General features: G+C 37.3%; 1 protein-coding gene across 21 annotated transcripts in view; it reads right to left on the bottom strand.

Moving 5' to 3' along the window:
* The window catches only part of Lingo2 (leucine rich repeat and Ig domain containing 2), a 1,194,974-nt gene that overhangs the window by 410,590 nt on the left and 770,915 nt on the right, over positions 1 to 13,469 (bottom strand). For 20 of the 21 annotated variants that reach the window (XR_008213749.1, XM_052716815.1, XM_052716814.1 and 17 more), the window contains one exon: positions 11,702 to 11,734. The exons of the other annotated variant lie outside the window; for it this stretch is intronic. The gene's annotated coding sequence lies outside the window, so the exon portion shown is untranslated. The remainder of the gene's footprint in view (positions 1 to 11,701; positions 11,735 to 13,469) is intronic. 21 annotated transcript variants of the gene reach the window in all.

Raw genomic sequence — 13,469 nt, 5'->3', positions numbered from 1 at the left:
TGTGAATTGCAAAAGGTAATTGTGGCATCCTCTCATATTAGGGCTTGAAGCCACATTCCTACTCAGTTAAATGGGCTTTCTTGTGTGTGTGTGTGTGTGTGTGTGTGTGTGTGTGTGTGTGTGTGTGTGTGTGCGCCTGTGTACAGAGGCAGTGGGTGAGGAGAAAGAGTTCAGTACAAGAGGTCTTGGAGAAAGCAAAACAGAAGACAGGTACCCAGGTAATGGGGGTAGTTTGGGGTGGGTCTCTGCACTGGTGTGCGGGCTGTCCCTTTCATTTCTGAGTTAAAGAACAAGGAAAAGGGCAGCAAGGGTTAGCAAGGTTCAAAGGAAATTTCCACCCGAGGTTCTCTTTGCTTTCCCCTTTGTGTGTGTGTGTGTGTGTGTGTGTGTGTGTGTGTGTGTGTGTGTGCGTTTCCTCTATTAAAATGGATTCAGCTTGAGACAAGTTTGGAGGCTTTTTAAAAGGAGAAAAAGAAAAACATGGGGATGGCAGTTTGCACAAGTCAGGGTCCACCTTGTGAGACTAGAAGAGGACTGGGTTTAGGGTAAAACGGACCCTCCTCCTGTACCTTCCCGAGAGACCTGCACAGATTCCAGAGGGGATGGTACCTCATTCTCAGAACTCTTGCTCCTCTTTACCCTAGTATTAAATGTAGCGTAGAGTTTAGTTCACATTTCTCTAATTCTCCTTTCCCAACTTTCCTCAGTGCTTACGGCTACTGCACTTATATATACATCTTGCCTTTTGAAAAAAGCATTTGTCCCAAAGGAAGAATATGTCACACTGCTTGCATTACCAACTGAGTCCACATCACTTCCATGGTTCACCTTGATCTGGTTGTACTTGAGGGACTCTATGAAGGAGAACTCACTCGTACCCTGTGCCCTTGGACAGCCTTCTTTTTCTTTATATTGTGCTAGAGATGGCTCCTTAAGTCTTTGCCTCCTTAAGTCTTCTTGTATTTATCATTTCGATCCTCAGGCCAAATTGCATTTCTTTTCAACAAAAGACATTTCAGATATTGAAACTGCTAACGTATTTCCTAGCTTCTTCAAGAAGGAAATGAAAATCAATGTGGAAGGGTCACTGCCTTGTATTAGATAGTCAGCATCATTCACATGCATTTGCTTCCTTGTAAGGGAAAGGAAAAGAAAACCCAGCAAACAGGCACAAGAACTCACAAGACAACAGTTAAAGACGTGATTTTCCCAAGGGAAGTAGAAAAACCATCATGTAAATTGTAATTTTATATTAAATACACTCGAAGTTAGCCAATATTTTCATGAAGATAGTATGAATTTATAGATTAAAAAGTCAGATAATGTCAAAATTATAGTAGTAATAATAAAGTAACAACAAGGCATAATAATAAGTTCTGCATCCCTTTGCTAAGGCTTAAATGTAGTGTGAGTATCTTTCCCACAAAGGCTCACAGTGATGCAAGAGTGGTCTACATTGTAGCACTATTGGGACATGACAAAGTTTCTGGTAGGTGAGTTCCACTGGGAGGTGCTCTGGGCACTGAGAGTGATGTTCATTCTAAAGGGCTTGTGGGATACCAGCTTCTCTCTCCTTATTCTAATGTGTAGAGTGTCCCACACATGTGTGTACTCCTGTCATGACACACTGTCACCCTCAGCAAAGGCCAAGCCAAATAGAGATCCCTGACCTCAGCTGTTGAACTTCGAAGCTGGTCCGTGAAAAACCTCTTTTCTCAATCATACTAATTGTCTGATATTTTGTTATAGTAATAAAAAGTCACTCTACTCTCATTTTCCTGCAGTTGTTTATTATGATAAAATTCTTAAAATAACATGAGCAAATCATCATTATCATCAATTTATGAAACTGAAAATGAAGTTCAGCTACTTCAATTATACAACCACATAAAAAGGAAAGGTTATTATAATTTTAGTTAAACTCAATCATTTTCACAATACCAAGACTCTAGGAATATTTAGAGCTAACTAGTGTTATGTTTCATAAATATATTTCATTTTTAGTATTCCATGGCATCAATAATTGCCCTGCTTTATAGCCTGAATGAGATCTGTCACTCTACCAAACTTCTAACTTGAATTCTCCCACAGAACTGAAAAGTTCCTCTTAGTCTGTAGGAATGCACAGCTCATGGTCTGAGGTCTGTTGCTGCTGAGTTTAGTCATGTGACTCACCTCCTGGAGCATCTACCTGAGCGCTTTGCATGGGCTGTTCTGGAAAGCACACTGACAGCTTGGAACATACTTCTTTGGCAATCTAGGGATGAGCTGTGTATTCCTATATATATATATATATATCTAGGAATCTTGAAAGACATTTCCTGGGTACCATTTCCTTGTCTCTCTTGGTGGAACATGTTGTATTTTTGGAGCACTGAATTGTCACCTACATAATTGATACTGAGGAGTCACAGTATGTTTGGCACCTCCTTTCTCTTCTTTCTTCAGCAGCCTGGAGGGTATTCTCTGTCCATTGTGTTCTGAAGTTTTATGGTGACATATTTTCCTCATTTGTTGGTTGAGAACACTGGGCCCTTGAAGCCCCTGGAAACTGTATCTAGGTTCTGTAAGTCAGCTGGTGGTTATTATTTGATCATTCACCTCTAACCACTTGCTGAACTGGTATGACTACGGTGATGGGTATTCCAAATCCATTGTCTTTGCTGGAGATTTCCCTGTTCTTAATCTTTGTCTCATTCTTTACCCTCTGGATGGTCTGCTCACACATACGTCACTGATTTTTCTTATTTTTTACGTACTATATATTTTATTTTTGAGAGCTTTAAATTTTTTTTTTGTTCTCTGTGATGATATATTGTGTACTCTAATAAAATTTGCCTGAAGATCAGAGAACAAAACAAGCCACTAGATTAAACATAGAGGCCAGGCAGTGGTGGCACACACCTTTAATCCTAGCACTTGGGAGGCAGAGATCTGTCCGGATCTCTGTGAGTTCAAACCTACCCTGGACTATATGAGATTGACTCAGTCTAGGAGAGACATAGAGCCAAGCAGTGGCGGCATACACCTTTAATCCTAGTATTTGGGAATCACACGCCTTTAATCCCAGCACTTGAGATCTCATACCTTTGCTTGGGGAGCACACAGGGCTTTAATCCCAGCAATAAGAAGGAAGTGATATGTCTGGGCAGAGAAAGGTATATAAGGTGTGAGGAGACAGGAACTAAAGGTCTTTCAGCTGAGGATTCAGAGGCATTCAGTCAGAGGATTCGTAAAGCTGGTGAGGTGAGACTTGACAGTGGCTTGTTCCTTTGTCTCTCTGACTTTTCAGCATTTGCCCCAATATCTGGTTCTGACTTTTTTATTATAAGACCATTTAAAATTTCTGGGCAACAGTTCTCTTTTATAGTATCATATTTTATTTTGGAGGATGCAATGGCTCCAAACTTGAGGGAATTATAGTATTCCTAATTCTTTCTGCCCTGTCTGCTGTTTTCTGTACATATTGCTTTCTGTCTTTCATGGAAATAGTTCCCTCTTCATGTTTTAGAAGACTCAAAAAGCTACTGGTCCATTAGTGGGATCTACCGATAAATAAAACCCAGCATAGCTCACAAACAAAACAAATCAAAGCAAAACAAAACAAACACACCCAGATGTCTATTTACTGGAAGAAAAGAATATGTCAGTGTCTGTTTCTGTGCCTGTGTATGTGTCTGTTTCTGTGTCTCTGTGTGTGTCTGTTTCTGTGTCTCTGTGTGTGTCTGTGTGTCTATGTCTGCGGTTATTTTTCCTCTGGGTTCAGAGTCTTCAGAAAAAGAGTCTTCTGTTTTCCTGATTTGGATACTTAAGACTGGCTGTCACAGTTCTGAGAGCGAAGTTGAATAAATACATTGAGACCTAACTTTTCAATATCAATACTCCTCTCATTCATTCATTCATTGATTTATAGTCTGTGTGGAGTCAAAGAAGCCCTGAGTTAATGTGTAAGGATGCAATGAAGTCCCGACTGAGTGTGTATTATTACAAGAGTGCAATCGCTCAGACTCACGGGAACTCTCAAAATCTTCCTCAGTTCAGGTTAGGTAACTGGCAAATCTTTGCTCTAGTCTGTGTGTGAATATTGAGTATGCAGAAAGCACCCACCTTTTCCACAGCCTGTGACTGATCTCCTCTAGGGACCTTCCACAAAGATGATCTAACCCCTCCCTTTCATGGTGTACATTATAAATTTTCTGAGGTTCTAGGATGTTACACAGCTGATGTCTTTCCATCAGGGCAAATATGGCCCACCTGACCCCAGCTTTTCTGTACATGTTCCTATATGCATTTCTATCCTTACTTCTGTCTCTCAACATACCAGACAGATTGCCAGGACCAAGCCATGCTGGATGCAAAAGTAATCTTTTATCTCCCAAATCTCAGAGAAGTGGTGAGGGGATTTGAATTGGATTTGTAAAGTGAGAGTGAAGATGTGGGGTTCTAGTTGCTCCATTTATAAGCTTTCCACTTGTATGTATCAGGTCTCAGTTCCTTTTACAAGCCTTGCCTTCAGTGTGTCTGACTCCCCCGCTATTCAAGGTTGAGCAATTCAAACACTCTTTTTCTGTGTGTTTCTGCTGCAACTGTCTGCTTTATGGGGGAAAGTGCCCTTTCTCCATCCACTTTCCATCTTTTAAGTGACCTTGTGGTGTTAGGTCTGGTTTCTCCCTGCTCCTGATTACTCTAAGTAGTTGTGGCTACTCTAGTCCTTATTCTTATTTGTTTAAGTTTTGTGAGGAAGTGGAGACAGAGGCTGTGTTACCTGCAAGTGAGTTCATTGTCCATCTTCTATTCATGTGGCATCTATCTAGCTCTTCCACTAACAGCATGGTCTTAAGGCCATCACCATTTTTATTTCTATTACAAAATCTATATAACTATATAACCAGAGAGGAGTCCGTGTTCTGAGTAAATGTAGCATTTCCACATCTGCTTTTCTCTCCTTTGCTCACAGGAAAATCCAGAGATATATGGCATGATAAACTCAGAGATGATGGAGAGAAAAAAGAAAGTTTAGGCAAAGAGATTGGGTTCAACTACATATGTTCTAAAATATACAGAGGGAAGACTAATGATGATGAGAACCAAGGATTGAAGGAATATTTGTGTTTTGATGAAGATTCAAAATTTTCCAGGTGTGAAAAATAGGAAGGGTTATAAAAGAGACTTATGAAGGACTTGCTTTGAGATATCAATTTGGCCATCTTTTTAATGATTTTTGAAGTCTTCAAGTCAATATCAAATTTCTCTTTAATTCATAGTCATATATAATCAGTGCTTCGTTGAATGACATACTGTATATTTTGTAGAGCAAAAGCGGTTATTTATAGTCTTCTAAATTTATGATGTTCAAATATAAACACAATGCTGTCAGTGTGAAAATATTAAACATCTCTAGCATGGAAATAAGAGCCACATCCTCTTTCAAATATGCAGGAAGGACCAAAGGAAATTAGATTTAGAATTTGTAATAAAAGGAAATTAGTTTTCTTGTTTTTAAACACTTTTATTTTTTAAGGCCATTCATTTGGTGTTCAGCCTTTGATTTACATGGCTATCTCCCAAATATACATGGTTTCAATGGATATTTACTTATCTCATCAGATGCCCAACACATTAGTTGCCAAGTAATTGATGTTGTGTGTTAAATCATGGTTTTGTGTTTGGCAAACCAAGTGCAATATCACTCAGATACACAGCAGCCCCAAATGAATATTTTTATATAATTCATTTAGACTACCTCCTTCTTACATAAATCCTAGAACACATATGTGTAAAACTAAAACTCAAATCCAGTTTTCTTTGGTTGCTTTCTGATCCCCGTCAGAGACCCCTGCCCTACCCCCATTGCCATTGATCATCAACAGTGAAATAATAAAATTCAACAGGATAGAGGACAGAGATGTTCAGTGTTCTTGACAAGGTTTAGGGTCACAATGAAACTGTCCAATATTTACTCAGAACTTTCAAATATGGTAAAAATAGAGAAACATGACAGCTATCAACTCTACCATCAGATAACTCATGGAGTCAGAAAAGAAAAAAAAAGGCTTGAGAGATACTTAGGAATGGAGACAATTTCAGGCAAGCAGCTAGCATGGGTATAGTATTTGAAACGATTTTCATCCTCCCAAATGCCTCCTCTTGCTTATTTTCTGGTCTGCATGTTCCATCATAAGTAGGACATTGAGCGATATGATGACCATCCCTGTTTGCTTATTGTCTGCTCTATAATTTAGAAACACATGCTTAGCTTCTGTAGGCCTAGGTTTTGTTACTTGAAGGCAAAGACAGATTAACATTAAGATAGTTGTGGTAGATTTTATGTCTAAAAATCAATGATTTCCTTTCAGGAAAAGGGCATGATACTTGCAGTGTCTAAGAGAGCCAATAATAATACCTGTATAATGTATAAATAGTTGAGAGAATTTATACATTAAGGCAATATATTCAGGTAGCATCAAAATTCAGGTCTCTTCAAATGTTCAAGAATCCTGGTGGTGATTCAGAAACTGTCTAGAGTTCCACCTTCTTCAATTTATAAAGAATGACATTGCACTTTGAAGGATCAGAGTCAATCATAGTTCCATTTCAACACATTGATGTTTTAAATCCTCATAGAGAAGTGTCCTCATGATGTCTCAGACCATTCAGGGTTTTTGTTTGAAAAAGAAAGAAAAATAAAAAAATTGGATAAAGACATGATGGGACAAAAGGGTAGATTATTGAATCTACTCTGAAAAGAAAAAACAGGAATATAGGTATATGATAAAAAGTTAGATTATTAAATCTACTTTTAAAAAGCAACTACTAGTTTTAAATATTTTACATTGGGTTGGATTTTTTAATGTTGTATACAAATTGTGTATAGTGATACAAATAGAGATTAATTTTGTTAGAAAAAAACTACATAAATTTCTAATCTTGTTCAAAGTGTTGTACCTATAGAGTTCATTTAACATTTTAATGCAAATTTCTCATCCTTGAAACTTATTATTACCAACTAATTAAGATATAAAGAAATCCAGGTTAGTAATTAGTCACCTAGAACAATGGAACTTGTCAAGTTAGGTTTGTTTTCCACCTCGAACAAAGATATATTTTAGATAGACAGTTCATCTTCAAATCCTTTAGAGATCTATAGAATATGGTATTTAAGATGTTTTAATAACAGATTCTTTTCTTTTTTTATGGCAGTGAGACATGTCTGCTCCTGGCAGAACCAATCTGCTTTAGAGAAGATGATGGGCATCAAAGAAACTCCTTGTGGAGTTTATTTTCTTTGTGGCAAGTTAGTCACTGGGCAAGAAAGTGCCCTTGCCTCGCCTGCTCGCGGTATGCTATCCAAATGGACAAGCAGGACACAAAAGAAAGGATTGCCAAACCTTGCCAAGACAAGGTAGGAAGGTCTTTTAGAAAACACTGCTTCACAGATGAGTCTGTCAGATATGGTAGACCTGTAGGCCAAAGATGGATGCCCAGTGTTGCAGAGGAACCTTGCGTGACTGTCCAGGCAGCCAGCTGTCTTTGTCATTTTTCACATTTTTTTGGAAGTCACTTGTTTACACTTCCTGCTTACTCAGTAACTATTATTCCCTTCTCAGGTCTCTGAGGGAGCTGAAGACTAGTTAGTTATAGTTAAAGTTTTGCTTGTTAACAAATTCAGAAAAGAAACTCACTAAAGACGTGTAAAGTGTATAAATTTGAAAGGCATCAAAAGATGGTTTTTGGTTGGTTATACAAGTTAGGATAGAAAGTGAATTAGGTACAACATTTTGGACTTACCAAAGTAGGATAAATAATGGACTATTTTCTCTGAATGTGTCAAATGCTCATGGACTGGACATTGTTAATGTAATTCTTGACTATATATATTGTATGTACTTATTGTACTTATTGTACATAGTTTTTCTTATATTAGTTATAATTTTATTTTATTATTTTAGACAAAAAGGGGAAATGTGGTGATATATTGTGTACCCTAATAAAATTTGTGTGAAGACCAGAGAACAGAACAAGCCACTAGATTAAACCTAGATGCCAGGGAGTGGTGGCACATACCTTTAATCCTAGCACTTGGGAGGCAGAGATCCATCTGGATCTCTGTGAATTGAAAACCAGCCTTGATTACACGAGATTGATTCAGTCTAGTAAAGAGACAGAGCCAGGCAGTGGTGACACATGCCTTAAATCCCAGCACTAAGAAGGAGGTGATGGCTGGGTGGAGAAAGGTATATAAAGCATGAGGAGCCAGGAACAGAAGCCTTTTCAGGCTGAGGAGTCCTAGAGGTAAGACATGGCAGTGGCTTGTTCCTTTGTCTCTCTGATCTTTCATCATTTACCCTACTATCTGGCTTTGGGATTTTTCTTATAAGACCCTTAAGAATTCATGTTACAGCCGGGCAGCAGTGGCACATGCCTTTAATCCCAGCATTCAGGAGGCAGAGCCAGGTGGATCTCTGTGAGTTTGAGGCCAGCCTGGTCTACAGAGTAAGATCCAGGACACTAAAACTACATGGAGAAACCCTGTCTTGAAACTCACTGCCCCCCTCCCCCCCAAAAAAGATTTTGTGTTACATTCTGCAAAATTATTATCATCTTGTTAGTTAGTAAAAACAAATGAATATTTTGTATAGTTTTGGAGACTGGAAATCCCCAGGTTATGGGGAAGGCTGCCATGTGTATAAATAAGGTCTCCTATGTCCACATATGGTAGGGAACCTATTTTGCCAAGTCACTATCCCTATTCATAAACAGTTCTGCCTTGTCTTCCCAAAGGGTCCCAGTTCCTACTACTTTTGCCTTGGAGAGCTGTACTTCAACATATGAACTAGGGGTATAAACCATCAGACCAAATCACCTTGTCATTTCACAGCTGTGCTACACTTTTATCAAATGTACTTATATAAATATAGTTTTAGATTTTGTTGTTTATTAAGCAGTGCAATGTTATTCATTAAGTGGCACTGTTTACCATGCGAGAAAAGCCACAAGGTACAACAAAACCCACTACAAGAGTTTATTAAGAGAAGAGAACAGAAGGAGCTGCTTAGGCCTATTGAAAGATCATGCAGGAAGAGAGGAGGGATAGATGGAACCTGCTTTTTATAGGTTCCCCCTGCACATGCGCATATGGGTTTATGTAGCTTCACCACGCATGCACATAGATTATGTGATTACTCTGCTCACAAATTACATGATCACACAACGCATGGATTATGTAGGATGTAGGACATTAGGCCCTGGGATGACTAAGCCTCTAGCTTGGCTACTAGACAGTGTATGTGTGGTCATGTAGCTAGGGGAGTGGTTAGGAATTCTAAAAGATTCCTCATCTCAAGTGTCCAGTTAAGAATTTTTAGTATTATCTTCTTTCATTTGAGTTACTGAGCACTTAATGCTTTTGATTATAAGAGGATATAGGCTCATGTTTTCCATTATCTATAAGGGGTAGTCTGTCTCCACAGAAAATCTAATCTTGATGTATTTTCATGCTCATGATCAGTGTTTGTATGTATGAAATATATGGCAGCTCTTGAAACTGGCCAATCTCCTTTCCTAAGCCAACTGTGGCATTCCACTTGCTTCACTAAGGCAGAGTGAACAAAGGAGAAACTTGGCAATTAAATTCTTGTTTTTGTTCCCATTGTGAGGCCCGTTAGTAAAGGGCAGCTGGTTCAAGGTCTTTCGATGTCATTGAGCTAGTTTGACCTGTCTCTCCAGTCTCAACCAAGGGAGTATTGCTTTCATAACCTATGTTGGTACACAAAGACAAGACATACACACAGATTCCTACATACCTCACAAAGAGGAATAGGTATTTATTTTTCTTCCTTAATATTTACTCTCCTGTTGCATCTTCAGACTTCTTATTCCTTTACTCTTTGTTAGCTAGAGAAGAATGATTCTCAACATCTACTAGTATTCTTCTGTATTCTACCAATCTGCAGTCTCCTTGCTACTTGTCTGTTCTCACATCACCTGGAAAGAGGAATGTCACCACACACACACAGCCACAGCCATTCTGGCTTCAGATTGAAACCGAAAACCTGGAGCCAAGTTTCTTTCCTTCTGTTTTCCTATACCTTGGTGTTACCTTTTCTTTCTTTAGCAAAAACCAAACTATTTCTTCCACCTTAGTCACAGTCACCGAAGTTTTCTATCAAGGAAGCAACACATGTGCAATGTCCATAACAAGGTATCACAATTTAATGGACAGTACTAAGTTATTTACATTTTCATGTGGAACAAATACATTATCACATAAGGAATGCATCTCTGCAGGGGAAACATGATAAACTGGGACCAGGAGAGAAGTTTCCTCTAGACAGTGAAGTTGCTGCCTGCTCACAGTACAGTATGAACTGCAAATGTAATACAGAAAAGTCATGAGTGGTCACTGTCACTCACTGCATTTCTATGACATGATGAAATGATTTGCAAATATATTATCTCTCTTGATTCATAAAAATCTTTTATTCTTTTTATTTATCAATTGAGGAAATCAGGGATTACAGGTACTAAACTGGTTGAAGACACATAAACAGTACAGTAGCAAATGGACTTCAAATCCAAGCACTTTGTGTTTGGGTCCCCAACTCTCAACCACTGCTGACTGCCTTTCAGTACTGCAATTAGGCATATTGATGGCTGAGGTGATTGAGATGATGTTTTATTAAATTAAATTAGATGAGCAGACTGATATGGGAGTCCCTTCTTAATTCTGACAGTTCTTAGCGAAAGTACCTCTGATGGCAGAATTTCTGCTGAGTATTCCAAGATGTTATGTGTGAAGGAGTAATGAAATCTATAAATGCTTTAATGTTTACTCAAATAAAGTAATAGCAAAATCCCTTAATTAAAACAGCACTATATCTCTCCACTTAAAATTAGCTTAACAACTACTCTAGTATTAGTCTCCATTTACCGTTGCTTAATAGATAATTTTCAGTGTCTGCCTCCCATAGAGACTGTTCAATGTACTGCTACCATTCTTACATATAAATATGTATTTATGTTATATATGTATATATTAGAATTTTATATAAGTATATTTGGTATTGTCAATTACTAAATTATCCTGATATACAAACACACATACACAATACCGAAAAATAACACATATTAGATATGTATAAAATAATTTCCTTATTATCATACTAAGGAGTGCAAATTATTTGAGAGTAGATGTCTGAACACAGCTGAGCAATGTTGAGGAAATCCTACTTACTTGTCAGCTATAGCAAGTTAAATCAAGGATCTGTGATAATAGGTGACAGTTTATTGTTAGAGTTATCAGGCAATGTTAGAACAGGGAGGATATTGTTAATTTGGTGAAGGCCAGATAAAGTCTGGATAGAAGGAATAATGTGGCATGGTTTTGTATACAATGTGCATTCAATAAATGTCATTGATAAATACATATAAAAGATGAACAAACAAAGACAGCTGGATGAATGGAATGGAAAGTACTGAACATTTCTACCTATACAATATTGCCAAATTTTGATTCAAAGCTAATATATTAGATTAAGTGCTGTTCTATGGTCAACTTATGTTGTAGTTTCTATGCAGTAGTGGAGAAGATGAAAATGTTGTATTCTCTGTTATCTGTGAAAAGTTGAGGGAATTTTGGCTTTGTTACTTTTGTGCTCTGTTTTATACTAATGTGTGTTCATGCATTATGAAAAGTACCAACCTTGAATGCTGCATTTTGCTTCTTTTACTTCATCTAAAAATGAAAAAGAAAAGACAAATATTAAAGTTAGAGACAATTGAAGCAATGGATAAACTAAAATGGGCATCTTTTAAAAAAATTAATGAAGTTTCACCATTTTACTTAGGACAGAAAACAAACATTTAACTGTGCAGAGAAAACACCTGATAAAACTTTCCTCTCTAATAATGTGCCTTTGCTATTTTGGTAGTTTACTTCTGTAAAATTTCTTAGTGGCATAGCAATAATGGGAATGTTTAACAAAATTATATAAAAGGAAAAATTATACAGGCAATGCTTAGTCAACTCTTGTGGATGTGCCATCATGGTATAGTTTCTCCATAAATCTGGGCAAGACAATTTTCACAGGACATTGCAACATATTCTCCTCCTGCATGCTGATCAGAACACAGGCTTCACATCATTCTCTCTTCACTCCCCTAGTAAACTGTTCTCCCTTATAGACCAAGTGATTATTGTGTTGTTTATAATAACTGTTCTACATTCCTTATGGAAATCGTAATTATGATGCTGAATATTCAAACTGCAAGCCACTAGTCTCAGGGAAATTGTAATTATGATAATGCAGGATTTACTCAACCAATGTTTTCAAGTCATTGTTCTCTTTGAGGAATGTGAGGGGAGAGGAAAACACTGACATAAAGCATCCTTTGGGATCTCAGACCTGTCTTCAGGCAAGGGGAATAGCTGTTATTTACAACATGTCACTATCAGGTTTACATGTGCTACACATGCGGCATACATACATTTTGTAGGGAAATATCTAAATTCCATAGGTTTTTCACTTAACTCACACAACCAACCCATGAAGTAAGTAGTATCCTGATTTTATAAACAAGACTTGAGCCTTTTGTTCAGCACCATGATCTGAAGGTTTGCAGAGTGTCTGACACATTCATGCACATGACATCACCTTACTAGTGTCCAAAATTAGCTTTTACATATTTTGTTTACATAATCACTTATTTTGCATACAAATATTTTTGTAGAATAGATGTCAATACTTAAGTTTATCCTAATAGATATAGAAGTGAGTTCTGTCCTCATGATAAGAGTATTTGTGCAGGAAATGTTTATAGAATGCACATTTTTGTAACAAGAAATAGATTTTAAAGTATGCATATTAGAACCACAGACAACTAACTGTTCAAATTACAACTCTTTTGAATGAAGATACAAAGCATATGGTCCAAGGCCAGTTAGCAGGAGCCTCACTCAGTAGGGCAGGCAGCATGTGGTTTTAGCTGCAGGAAGGATTCAAGCCACAGTCTTTTTTATTAATAAGCATAGATTGAACCTACTATGAAAAAAATCCTTTATGGACAATTTAAATCTTACAGTTGCAATACATGTGATTTTATTTTAATTCAATAAATTAAGCTCAGCAAATTTATTTGCTCAAATTTGCCAATTCATCATGTGTTCTTTTATAACCTGGTACATTCACCAGATTTAACTGAAAAACAAACAACAAACTAAATAAAGATTAAAAGGAAACTAAGAAACTAGGGGACACAAAATAAGAAATAAAATATACAAGAATGAAATACATAAATTAGTGTGTTTTCAGAAATCATTCTTGCTTCTTTCTTACATCATGCATAGCTTTAGAGCTTCCAAGATTATTCATTATCTCAGTTTTATTATAATTCAAATATCTCTTCAAGAAGTTCCGTCTGTCTCCCAAATCATTCATTTTGAACCTTTTAACATGTCTTCTCCATTCCTC

Source organism: Peromyscus californicus, unplaced genomic scaffold (genome assembly GCF_007827085.1).
Source record: "Peromyscus californicus insignis strain IS unplaced genomic scaffold, ASM782708v3 Scaffold_5__1_contigs__length_169319896, whole genome shotgun sequence".
NCBI classification, from domain to species: domain Eukaryota; kingdom Metazoa; phylum Chordata; class Mammalia; order Rodentia; family Cricetidae; genus Peromyscus; species Peromyscus californicus.
The sequence above is the reverse complement of the archived record's forward strand: the minus strand, read 5'-3'. Positions and strand labels throughout refer to the sequence as shown.